Raw genomic sequence first — 13314 nt, forward strand, 5'->3', positions numbered from 1 at the left:
CGCCCATACCTCTGCTGGCTAGCCGGCTCTCTCTCTCTTTTTCAGAGCGGGTGGGGGAGCGCCGGCTCCTCACTGAACCCCTCGTTTTGCTTTGCGGAACCCCAGGGTTCTGTGGAGCACCAATTGGGAAACACTGCATTAGTGGATTGGGTGCAAACCACTCAACATAGCATCTGGACATTTCCTTATGTATAGGTGAACTGCAAGTCACCTCTACTGGGACTCAGCTCAGGGATTCCTACTCAAGAAGTATCCTGACTTGTCACTACAAATACTAGCTTGCTTAATAAAACTGAGAACAAAGAGAGCTGCCACACCCAAGGGCACACCTCCTCACCCTTTTGGCTTCATTATATACCAGATTCTGACTACTATTCATGACAGTGACAAAACTACCAATCACTGCAATGGGAACAGAATTTTGCTTTGTGAAAATACCATGCCATTTTAATGCTAACATTACTAACATTGTTCTTCCAACAATGAAGTGTATGAATGACATTCACAATGTCTCTGTGGGATGACAGCAATATATAGACTGAATCACCCCACAAAAATGTCACCAGCAGAACAGCGTGAGAGTCCATGTTCTCCAGTATATCCACTGCCTAAAAAGAAATAAATAAAAGGCCTCCTACGGGAAAATGCACTTTTTACACACCTTAAGCCCTGAACAATCATAAGATATTGAAAAGGAATTTTTTTGAATGAGAGGCTGGACAACTATGAAAACCAATCGTAAACAGAAGCATCTTACATGTACCCATACGCCCCTTACTGTTTGTTTAATCTGTCTTTGGCCTTCCAAACTCACAATCAGGGCAAGCACACCACCAGGCTACCTTTGTCCTCTACATGTTCCAGTGTGCTGACATACAGAAGGGGACCCAATTGCCCCCCATTGCCATTCAAAAAAACTGTATGTAATTGTAATCATATGACATAAATGAAGAGTTTGCGTGTTCTCTGGACAGTTTATATTTAACAATGCATATCAATTAGTCATAAATAATAGCTACGCCACGTCACACAGAAAACACAAGGAAAGGTACTTGGTAGATTTCATCTGAGTCCACAGTTCGCTGCCTCTGAATGGTTAGTTCTTCTGCATAACAGTACTTTCTCAGGTGAAGCATTATCCCTCTCTCCTTGTATCAACGCGCATTAAAACAAAATATCCTGTGACCATAAACTGAGTGCATGTGTCTTTTACCTGAGCCTGTGTCATGTCATGTCAGGAGTGGAAATTAGCCAGTATAAAATATAAATGACATTATAGTATCCACAAAATGAGTCAAAACAAGATTCTCAACACACCTTTTCATACTCAGTTGCTGATTTACTTGTGGTGAAGACGTTTATAAATGTTTCATGCCAAAACTTCACAGCTGCTTTAACATGACATGTTTATTGTACACTTCCAAGAACTCAAGTTTCCACTCTCAACATTACGTAGACACAGGTGGTGATTCTGACACATGTCCAAACATTTTTAGGGAAAAAAATCCCTATTATGTGTACTGCCAGTAAAGTACATGTAAGCAACTGTTCCTGGACCTGAAAGCTAGGTTTGAGTACATAGAAAGTTGAAATCATGTTAACTGTGTCATTTAATATTAACTGCTTTCGAAAGTGGTTAAATGCTGTACAGAATTAGTGCAAAGGAATTCAAAATCCCCATTAGTTTTTGCATTTGATTATGAAAAAGGAAAAGAACAGAAAAGTGTACTTTATTATTCTTTAAATTGTAGTTGAAGGGGGCTTAGTCTTTAGACACAAATGTTTTTGTGAGCCTGAACCCTTCCTCTTCTGAAAGCATGGAGATTTAGTGTGAAAAAATGGGTTGTTCCTACTTAGTTGAGAGGAATGGCACAGGCCACAGATTTTCAAACATTAACATAGTGTGGACAACATCTAAAACATAAGTGACTGGTCCCTCTTCCATCTGTGACCAAATAACTACCCAGTGAAAGTTAAAATAATAATTTCCATGGTAAAATGTAAGGATGCAGTGATTTTTAGCAGATATTGAGGCAATTCATGAGCTGGAAATGGGGAGCAGTCAATACCATGAGCCAACTCTTCATGGGCCATACTTCTAGGAAACATTCGTGCCGGTAGCTGTTTGTATCCTATTTTATTTTTTTCTCTGCTTGTCTCTTGGCAGTTGTGTAACTCTAGTACCACTGGAGACACATACTGCTTCAGTACAAATAAGGATCAGGCAATATGTAGTTTCTCTCTCAGTGGTTGTGCCATGTCCAAAACATATTGCTTTGCTCTCCGAGACTAAATGGTTCTGGAGGAGAACGTTTCCACAAACTAAGGGTACAAGTATGAGTGCCACTGTCTGAAAAGATGCTAACATTTTCATGAAAAGGTAGCAGTTTTTAAAGACCTCATGAATGGCCAAACATTTCAGTTGAATGATGAAGCCTCCTGTTCCATTGAGTTCATTTTATCTGGCTTTTATCATATGCAAAGCCAATGCCCTCACCAATCTTTCTTCACATTCCTCCATAGTAGCTGACTATTTCATAACAAGCTCTGGAAAGCATCAAACAACTCCATTAGGGGAGACTTGACTCTGGATTGCCTTGGGCCTCATGCAGACATTTACAAATGTGTCTAAAGTGAACATGTAACTGCCACTCAGAATGACTAAGTGGAACATTACTAGGTTGCAACATCTGATTAACATTATGACAGATGCACAACCTTGGAATCTGAGGTTATGGCTACACACAGACCTCAGAGTTACCAATGTAGCAGTGTCATTGTAGCACTGTTCTAAGATAGCGACATAGTGCTTCCTGTAGACTTAATTATATAGTGCTTTCCTGTAGACTTAATTACACTTCGAGATAAGTCAAAGGAGCAAGAATTCAATATAGTTCAAACTGGCACGTCTCCAGTAGGGATAGCTCCCCGCCTGCCCCATCCCCCTTCCTGCCTCTGATAAAGAGGCAGCAGTGCAGGGATAGGCAGCACTGTAGGAGTTGATTTGTGCGGGGAGCTGGCTTGAAAGCCACTTCTTGCATGTACTGGCTTCTGCCTGACCTCCTCAGCCCTCATGTTGCTACTTCTGTGGGAGGCAACAGGGGCATGAACACCAACTTCTCCCTCCCCCACTCCTCCTGCCTCTGATATAGAGACAGCAAGGGTGGGGGATTGTGTGTAGTTGATATAATTAACTGACAAGCCCAGGCTTATTGGTTAATCATGAAATTGACTACTTGCTAACATCCCTAGTCGCTACCATTGACTTTGAGAGCAATGAACTGTGATTAGCTATCCCATAGTTTCTGTATCCCTTTGCATTCTGGGTTATGCTCCCAGAACATGCTGGGACCAAAACTATGCAGTGGTGGCCCTGGGTACATGTCATCAGCATCCCATAATGCACTTGCCTCCTCCCCTCCTTGAAAACAACAGCAAACAGTCTTTTTGCATCTTTTTTCCCCTTGTTACCTGCACAGACCCTATAGCAGCATAAGCATGAAACCTTACATGGATCCTAATGAGCATCAAAGCATTATTATAATGATATTAACCAGCACTTAATGCTGGGGTATATCCAGTGTGTATCCAGACTCTGTCAGAATGAGGAAGAATCTCATGAGACCATGAACATACTCTTCTGTGAAGCACTTGAGTGGAGCGACTGGCAAATGCCACCAGCATCCAATCCTCTGTACACAGCGGTACACAGGTTCTGGTGCTGTCAGACAAGTAAAGACTGGCAGAACTGCATTGTGATGCATGTGTGGGATGATCAGACATAACTGCAAAACTTTCACATGCATAAGGCTGCTTTCATGGAAGTTTGCAAATTGCTTTCCCCTGCCCTGAACACAAGAATTCCAGAATGAGACCTGCCCTAACAGTGGAGAAGCATGTAGCAATTGCCCTGTTGAAACTTGCAATGCTACACAGCTACCAGTCAGATGGGAATCGTTTAAAGAATGGAAGTCAAATCTTAGTGAGGAAAATAAAAAGAAGCATAAACTCTGTCAAATTAAGTATAAAAATATAATAAGAAAAGCCAAAAAGAGTTTGAAGAACAACTAGCCAAAAACTCAAAAAGTAACAACAACATGTTTTAAGTACATCAGAAGCAGGAAGTCTGCTAAACGACCAGTAGGGCTACTGGACTATCAAGATGCTAAAGGAGCTCTCACAGATGGTAAGATCATTGTGGAGTAACTAACTAAATTCTTTGCTTCAGTCTTCACGGCTGAGGGTGTTAGGGAGATTCCCAAACCTGACCCATTCTTTTTATGTGACCAACTGAGGAATTGTCTCAGATTCAGGCATCATTAGAGGAGGTTTTGGAATAAAGTGATAAATTTAACAGTAACAAGTCACTGGGACCAGATGGCATTCACCCAAGAGTTCTGAAAGAACTCAAATGTGAAACTGTGGAACTATTCACTGTGGTCTGTAACTTATCCTTTAAATAAGAGGCATCAGCTAATAGCTTCACCTGCATCATCCAGATTGTGAGATACCAGTCTTCTCAGAATCACACAGAGTGATAGGGAACAGATGCTGATTGAATGTGGTCATAGTCCGGTGTGCTGCTCAGGTGTGCACAGGAAATGAATTCAAATTTTCCCAGTATCTTTCCTATTCACCTAAAGCAGTGTTTCTCAACCAGTGGTACAAATGCCCTTGGGGGTGCTCGAGAGAAGTCTGGGGGGGATACATCAACACAACTGAAATTTGGAGAAAACTGGATTTTTGTTTTAAGTGTTTTACAGTGTTTTATTATTCATGTACTTTTTACACCCCAAAATTTCATGGCCTGACCCGCTAAAATTAAGTTGTATAAACAAATGCGTTGCAATGGTAGAAAAAAATTGTGTGTGTCTGAAAACTGTAGGTATTGGGGGGTACTTATATATATATATTTTTAAAAGGGGTACTTTATAAAAAAACAAAACACTGATCTAGAAAGCAGAAGAATTGGGAGTCCTGGACAGAATGATCACAGCGGGGCACTGTGGGATACCTCCCAGAAGCCAAGAACACTGATTTTCACTGCGTTGTGTCTGCACTACTATAATTTCAACCAGACAAGGTTGAATTTAGCTTTATTCCGCATGAAAATCTGGAATACCAAAATCAACTTTAAAGGTCCTCAAAGTCAACAGAACAGCCTGTGTAGAAATTTGACCTAATGTGGCTAAATTCAACCTAAACAACCAGTGTAGATCAGGCCTTAGTGTGTGGTGTTGGGGCCAGAAATGCATGCTTGTGTTTTGTTTCAGATTCTTCCTATCGTGTGGTTCTTGTTCTATTACCAGGAACAGACCACTGAGATCTCTACTTGAACATTAAAGGCAAATTAGTTGTAAATATTGTACTTGCAGCTAGGAGCATGGCACTATGGATTGCAGAGCAACAAACTACGGCACTAATGACTAGCAAATCCTTACCCGGTGTGTGTGCATATGTGATTTTACTTTATCTTCCTTTACTTTAAACTTCCAAAAGTTTCTGCCATTTATTTCTGTTTGTGCTAGTATGCTCAGGCTTCTATTATGTTGATGGATTTGGCTTTTTTCTGTATTGGTCTGTATAATGTTTCTCTAAATCATCTGCTTTTTTTCTTTCCAGGTGGTGTCCATATTATCAGAAGTCATGTTGATGGTATCCTTAAAACAAGCCCTAAGTAGGCCCATCATCTTCTTGCCATATTTGAGGTTTTAGATTGGTTTGCTCTACTGTGAAATTCTGATGTTGCCAGAAACTCTTTGCAATAGACTCTGAAGACCTTCTGCAGGCATTTACTTTGAAAATGAATTGGTTGTCTTATCAGTATCTACTATAGATTTCCATGACTTTCTTTCATTAAGGAGGCAAGACATGATCCTAGTGTTAAAAATTAAGATGTGTATATCAATATTATTCAAGCTTTTTTTTCCAAATCCTTACGTTTACAACAGTTGTTTGCTACTTTGTTATTCATTGGTTACTGCAAGTACAATATAGATATCTCTGCATATTTCACAACGTAGGTGGGTTCAGTGGTCTACTAGTGTTTCTTTGTCCACTCTAATGGTGACTTTTTGGGACATGATTACTATGTATTTTGTCTACCCCCTGTTGATGAAAACCAACATGCTTAGCTATACTTGCCAAAACCTGGGTTTTTTTCCCATTAAAAGAGGTCTTAAACCACATAGGATATCAGCAGCAAAAATGAGGTAACAGCTGTGCTTTATCATTTGTCCATATAATTCCTTGGCTGCCTTTTGCAGTTAATTTCCTCATGATCATTGCAAACAACAGGAGAGATATAATACACCCTTGCTTTATTCCAATTGTCACAGTAAACTATTGACTTATGTTGTCACCATCTTTGGCTGCACATTTGGCATTTTGATATAGATCCTTAATTACCGTATTTTCCGGCATATAAGACGACTTTTGATGTTAAAAACCATCCCCCCAAAATCGGGGGTCGTCTTATACGCGGGTATGCGGCTTTGCAAAGCCTTGGGGGAAGCCAGCGGCGGGGCATCCCAGGCGCGCCTGAGCTGCCCCGCCGCCGGGGCGTCCTCAGAGGCTTTGCTCCCGGTGTCCCTGGTCTGCTGGGGACCGTCTCCAGCAGACCAGGGACACCGGGAGCAAAGGAGGCGGAGGGGCGCTGGGGTATAAGATGAAACCCTATCTTTTAACTAAAAAATTAGGGGGTCGTCTTATACACCCAGTCGCCTTATACGCCGGAAAATACGGTATCCTAATTTTTGCCGGTATTTCCATAGTATTCCAAAGACTGTTTCGGAGTTCCATGTCAAAAGCTGTCTAGAAATTTATGCAATTTATCACAAAAGGTGCTTGCCACTCCACACTTTGTTCCATATTATGTCTGAGAATACCAATATGTTCAGCACATAAGCTCAGTGGTTTAAAACCTGCTTGTTCCTCTCTTCATTGAAGGTCTGTTTATATGTTTCAGTCTCCAGGAACTGGCTGCAATGTGATTCCCCTCCAGTTATTACAGTTGGTAAGGGCAACTGCAGTTATTTGGCAATTTTACTATAAGGCTTCTCCTTCCACTGCATTAGGTTCTTTTCTTTACACAATAGCCTATAAACAAAACTCCCCCATTCTTCCCCCCCACAGAAGGAAAATCTAGAGGACGGTTTCTTCATCCCTTGCTTTAATTTTCTCTCCAGTTGCTTTCTCATTTTTGAGAATAATGACAGTTTTTCTGTTTTCTTCCCCTACAATATCTCCAAAATCAATAACAAGTGAGTGGTAGGATTTCATGCCACAATTTCAGAACCTCGCTTGGTCTTTATTTAAAATAGCCTGAAAATGTTTTACCCATCTTCTCTTTTTCTACTAACAGTCCTTTTATTTACAACTTTAAGGCTATGTCTACACTGCAGACTTTTTGCGCGAGAACAGCTGTTCTTGAGCAAAAACTTGCAGAGCATCTACACTGCACAAGTGTTCTTGAGCAAGTAAATTTACAGTAAAGCATCAGAAAAGAGAGCTTCTTGCGCAAGAGTTATTCCTCACCCCGTGAGGAATAAACCCTCTTGTGCAAGAAGGCAGTATGGACGGGCAATAGAGGTTTCTTGCGCAAGAAACCCCGATGGCTAAAATGGCCATCAGAGCTTTCTTGCACAAGAGAGTCCACTCTGGCGTGGATGCTCTTGCACAAAAGCACATGGCAGTGTGGACACGCTCAAGCTCAAGACCGCTTACGCAAGAACTCTTGCTCAAAACAGTTCTTGTACAAGAAGCCTGCAGTGTAGACGTAGCCTAATAGAACATCCAGTACTGTATGTTTCCTGTTAACTGTTTTTTTGTCATATACATATTGTAAAGTCATCTTTGGCTAGCATCTTCAATCTCTTGACATTTTTTTTATCAACTACATAACTAGTAACTAGACCATCTTTGAACTTTCTAAAACTGATGGAAATCACTGGTTATAGCTAACCATTTGGAAACAGACTTTACTGATGTGGTAAACCAACTTTTGACAACTGTCACTTTTTTTTGCAGGTGCAGAGAAAATATTTTCTTATTTTTATTTTATTTTACTAGTTCAGTTTTATGACTAGTTCAGGCAAAGTTATTTTCCTCTTCTAATCTATGAATAAAAATTAGATGTGAAAGGATGAAATGTACAAATTCTAAAATCTTGAAGGACAATCGGTTCAGCTCTCTAGCTAGAAATAATACATTGTTTGTTTAAAACATGAGAAGGTAAGAATATAAGAACTGCCACAACAAGTCAGAACAAAGGTCCATCTACTCAGTATCCTGTCTTCTGACCTAGGTCAATGCCAGGTACTTCAAACAAAATAAACAGAACAAGTAATCAACAGGTGATTCATCCCACCACCCACTCCCAGCTTCTGGCAAAAATCACTTAATTTAAAAGGCAAACATGATTTAGTTTTAAATGTTAGCAACATGCGTTGATAAATTTCTTGATATCCATAATTTTCTGGATAAATTGTATTATTAGTTAAATAAAATTAATTCAACAATTTAAAAATGGTGTTTGTGAATTCAAATATCTGTTCAAATAGAGAATGATGCAGATAAGACATTAATTATTTGGTCAATAGGGAATGCATCGTTTACTATTTTCTAATATAATAAAAATGTAAAAATTAAGACTCTGAACAAACATACATAAAGCCATGTACTTACCTAACTACGTGTATATACATACAGTATATCCCTCGTTAACAAAAAAAAGTCAAATTTACAGTAAAGGCTATATTTAGTGAAATATCAACGTTTTAATGGTTACCAACCATTAAGAATGCCACAAACTAAAATACAGTAAAATAACAACAACAAAAGCAGATTAAAATGATTTATTTCAGTCCAGGTTTCCTAAATGTTGATCTATCAATCCAAAATGTTTATCTATTAAGCTTCCAAGCAGACGGCTGTGTCAAGCACATGGAGCAATACCTTATTTTAAAGAACCCCAATAAAAGTCAAATAATGTACCTCTCTCTTCTCATGTCCAACTCAACCTTTCTAAAATGAACTAACCATTATAATGCAAAGGGATAAACATCTGGGAAAAGAAGCTTATCCTTTCTTTGCAACTCCATGGGAAACTTCTGCTGAAACTCCCTGAAGAAATGGCTGTAATAGTCTTGGTGCTGAATGTTACATCCTTCCCTCCAATGCACAAAACTCTCATACATACACGGATACTGTACATGTTACTGTGCATAGGAAGGTTTTGATTTTATTTTTAAAGTTTGGAGGACATAATTGTATAGATTTGTTTAATAAGCAGCCAAGAAGGTTAAATTATTAATAGGTTATTTTCTAAATTGTTATTTTTAATTTCTAAATTCTAATTACAGGCAGTCCCCGAGTTACGCGGATCCCAGGGGGACTGGGAGCAAAGCAGAGCAAAGCCACGGAGCCCGAGGGCAGCAGGATAACCACGGCGCGTCTGGGCTGTCCCGCTGCCCCCGTGCTCTGTGGCTTTGCTCCGGATGCCTGTGGTACAGCAGCTGGGGCGCTGCCGGTTGGTTCCGTAGCGCCGTTCTGGGCGCCACTGGACCAACCTGGCAGCACCCCAGCTGCTCTGCCCCAGGCATCCTGATTGAGCCACTGCTGGTCAGTTTCAGCAGTGGCTGAATCAGGACGCCTGAGGCAGAGCAGCTTGGGTGCTGCTGGGTTGGTCCAGTAGCGCCGAGGAGAGGCGGCGCTACTGGACCACCCCAGCAGAACCCCAGCTGCTCTGCCCCAGGTGTCCCCAAGTCAGCCGCTGCTGAAACTGACCAGTGGCTGACTACAGGAAGCCCCTGCCCCGGGCTTTCTGGAATCAGCCGCTGATCAGTTTCAGCAGCAGCTGACTTGGGGATGCCTGGGGTTCTTAAGTTGAATCTGCATGTAAGTCAGAACTGGCATCCAGATTCAGCCGTTGTTGAAACTGATCAGTTTCAGCAGCGGCTGAATCTGGACGCCAGTTCCAACTTACATACAGATTCAACTTAAGCACAAACCTACAGTCCCTATATTGTACGTAACCCGGGGACTGCCTGTATTACAAAAACTCCCTGTAGCAAACTGTATGTTTAAAACTTTAGAGAAAAAGTCTTTCAGAGCATAAAGTACCTGACATGAAACATGTTAGATTTTTAAAAATATTCGTTTCACAAAGTCTACCCTACCATGAATTTTTGAAGCCTGTAAAATTTTAAAGCCCTGGAAAATCAGATTTATAACTGAAACTGAAACAGCCCTGGCCTACAATACTAAGCACAAAAACTTCATGCTTTGGTGAATTACCAAACTGAATCCATTTCCCACTGGTACATGCTTTGTTGCTATATTTAGCCATAACCTTTTACTTGGAGAGCAATTCTCACAGTAGCTGCTTCCTATGAACTGAAAGAGTCTGGTACTGTTGCTGCTACACAGTTACAATGGCGCTTACTGCCTCATACACAAGTGACTTTGTGAAATTTTCTCAGAAGATGGAAAAGAACGGTTTGAGCTGTAGTGAGTTAGGGCTGAAGGCAAGAGCCAACATCATCAACTTCCTGGACGCCACAATCAGCTTCAACAGTGGAACCCATGGATCACCACATGTCCCTTCAGAGAGTAAATAACCACTCCAAAGACACCAAGAAATCTGTTATCTATAGCCAAGTACTCAGATATCATAGAATATGTTCTGCAGAGAGGTTCCAGGATATACATCTTAACACAAGCACCTTCTCCAAACAAGAACACTTCACCATACCAGTAGTTCACATCCTGAAATGGGTCATTTAAATACCCTGAAAGAATCTGCTTTAATACAGAAGTAAAACAGCCTCTGACCACACACCTGCAGTTGTCACCTACCATTCCATGCTAGAACTCACACGGGGTATCTTCAAATAGCTACAAGCCATACTCGATGGTGACCACATCCCAAAAGAAATATTTCCTGAACTCCCCCACCTTCTCCAAGTTTATCATCAGAAGCAAGCTTCCCACAGACCAAGACACACCAACTAAGCTCCTCTAACCTCCTCAAAAACCCACCCACACCAGAACCTGCTAGAACAACAGATGTAAAATCTGAAGTCATATCTCCACTGCTACAATGATTAACAGCCCTCTACGTCCACACACTTTTCAAGATCCTGGGGATTCCACACATGCCTATCACAACATATAATGTACCTCTTCCAGTGCACTGAATATCCCAACAACAACTACATGGGTGAAACCAGAAAATTTCTACACTCTTGAATGAACTCACACAGTAAAATGATAATAGACAAAAATGCTGTATCACCTGTGGGCAAACACATCTCACAAAGCAATCACTCTGAACTTTCAGTCCTCATCCTCAAAGGAAACCTGTATAATAATTTCAAAAGATGTTATGGGGAGCTTAAATTCATAACTTGGCTAGGCATTAAAAATCATGGTCTTGATAAAGACACTAGATTTATGATTTATTATATGTAACCTATTAATTCCCCACCCTTTTTGTCCTACCAGTATAGTGATGTTAATGGCCCACTTCACTTTGAATGTTCCCTCTGAATATGTGCAAACTACTTCTGTTGAACAATCTGTTTTACCTTGTATTTAGCTATGATACTGTACCTGTGTAGCTCAAAAGCTTGTCCCTCTCCCCAATAAAAGATAGTTAATTAAAAAGTCAGCCCTCTTGTCTCTATAATATTCTGGACCAATATGGCTACAACACCCCTGCATAAGACAATTCTGTCAAAATAGAATAACATGAAATTTGACAATTATGAAAAGTCACTTCTATAGACATCTGTGACTTTTTTTCTTCCTTCTCAGTATCTTCAATTGCTGATTTTATTATTTTGATTACAATGTTTTAATCGGCACCCATGACAGTCCATTTCCTGACATGGCCTTCTACACAGATTCAAACACTAATCTTTACATTCTAGTCAAAAGACAAAAGAGCAAAGGTGTCTTCTGTTTTAAGAGTGTTTGCATACTGAGTGTGCTGGCTTGCTTGTGTTGGTGACTTTGTCCCTCCAGGAGATTCCAAACATATGATAAACGCAACACACATGAAAACTGTTGAACCTGTGGAGGCAGGAAAAGGGAATAAGGGAATTTGTGTGCAGCCATCTTGGTCTTGTTAACAAGAGAGCAAGAGTCAGGCTAAGTCTGCATTCTGACACTTTTTCCACACCTTCTAGCTCACTCTAGATAGTGTTGTGGAGGGCTTCTCCACCATAGATATTGACTTCCATTTCCTGTGAGAGTTTGACTGTAATAGTGGACCCCAGGTATATGAACTCGTTCACCACTTCCAAGTTCATAGCTGTTGATTTTTATGGAGGATGCTTCCTCAACTCCTTGGCACAGTATGTTAGTCTTTTTCAGACTAATGGCAAGCCTGAAGACTTAGCAGGCTTTGGAAAAAACTATCCATAAGGTTTTGGAGATGAGCTCTTTTGTGGGTTGTCATTGTGTGTCATCAGGAAAGAGGAAGTATTTGATAAGAGCCTCCCCAATCTTGGTTTTAGATCCAAATCTTGCAAGATTTTCATCAGCTCTTGCGTACAAGAAGATTCCCTCCATTGAGGAATCAAAAGCTTGATTCAATAGCAAGGAGAAAATGATGCCAAACAGAGTAGAGACAAGTACAAAGCCTTGGTTAACTCTGCTACGAATCTTGAAAGAATCTCAAACCTCAGAGACTGAGCTGTCATATTTAATGGTGCTGTATATGTTTCCATGGAAGGATCAAATCATGCTGAAGAACTTTGGCGGGGGCGAGGCGGGGGCGGGACAACCAATATTTCTAGAAGCGGAAATAAACTACTTCTACTGACAAGGTCAAAAGTTTTGTCAGATCATTGAAGGCTATTGTGAAGGGGCTTTTTTCTTCTCTGCATTTCTCTACTAGTTCTCTCAGCAAGACGATCATATCAATAGTAGAATAGTGATAGAGATACAGCCGTTGTTAGTCTTTAAAGTGCTGCATAGTCCTGTCTTTTATATCAATAGTAGATCTTACTGAAGCTGCACTGTGATTCAAGATAGAGTCTGTCTGCAAGGGTCTGAAGTCTGTACAGGACAATTCAAGCAAAGGCTTTTCCCCGAATACTAGAAGGGAAGTGCTGTAATAGTTCTGACCATTGCTCCCTGTCACCCTTGCTTTTATAGAGAATGATGATGTTGGCATCTCTCATTTCTTGCGGTATTTCATGTTCTTTCCAGCATAGGTAGAGCAACTCATCAAGAAGTTGCAATAGAATATGTTTTCCATATTTCATGACTCGGGTGGTATGCAGTCTTTTCCATCAGGGACAAGAC

General features: G+C 40.6%; 1 protein-coding gene across 10 annotated transcripts in view; it reads right to left on the reverse strand.

The window, feature by feature from the left end:
• FAM110B (family with sequence similarity 110 member B) overlaps nt 1-13314 on the reverse strand; it is a 293787-nt gene that overhangs the window by 165147 nt on the left and 115326 nt on the right. The window lies entirely within an intron of this gene.

This window comes from Pelodiscus sinensis, chromosome 2 (assembly GCF_052426305.1).
Source record: "Pelodiscus sinensis isolate ZL-2025 chromosome 2, ASM5242630v1, whole genome shotgun sequence".
Taxonomy (NCBI): Eukaryota; Metazoa; Chordata; order Testudines; family Trionychidae; genus Pelodiscus; species Pelodiscus sinensis.